The sequence below is a fragment of the Gavialis gangeticus genome, unplaced genomic scaffold (assembly GCF_001723915.1).
Source record: "Gavialis gangeticus isolate Ggan-Ray unplaced genomic scaffold, GavGan_comp1, whole genome shotgun sequence".
Classification (NCBI taxonomy): domain Eukaryota; kingdom Metazoa; phylum Chordata; order Crocodylia; family Gavialidae; genus Gavialis; species Gavialis gangeticus.
In genome coordinates this window covers 122,874,437-122,874,998 of record NW_017729024.1, presented here as the reverse complement: position 1 = coordinate 122,874,998, position 562 = coordinate 122,874,437, and positions in this window count along the sequence as shown.

Sequence of the window (562 nt, the reverse complement as noted above, 5' to 3'; positions counted from 1 at the left end):
TGAGAGGACTTGAATAAAAAACTTTCTGCTTGTGTGACAATAATGTCCTTCTTTTTCTTCTCTGCCCCCCCCCAAACATAAACACCAGGTACAACCAGCTGCCTCCAGTACCAGCCAGCTCGCTCCTCCCCATCCTCTCCTCCCCCTCCATCCCTGCAGGCTCGCCCTGGCAGGCACAGTTAAATTCCAGCACCTTCCTCACCTTCCCCCCAAACTACTATTATTACTATTACTACTCCACCATCCCTCTCTCTCTCTCTCTCTCTCTCTCTCTCTGGCGTGTCTCTCCCTACAGCCCACGCACCCCCCAGCGCGCCCAGGAGCACGCAAAGGGGTAGGGGGCAGCAGGTTGTGCCCCCCACACTCCTTGCATCCCCCCCGGTGTGTGTGTATATGTACGTGTGTACATGTATATGTGTGTGTGTGTGTCTCCCTCCACATTCTTCCACATCCCCTCCACAGGCAGCTGCTTGAGTGACACCCCCCCGCGCCAATCGGCTCACCCCCCCGGCGCGGGGGGCGGGCCCGCGTGGCGCGGCCCGTCCAATGGCTGCGCGCGGCC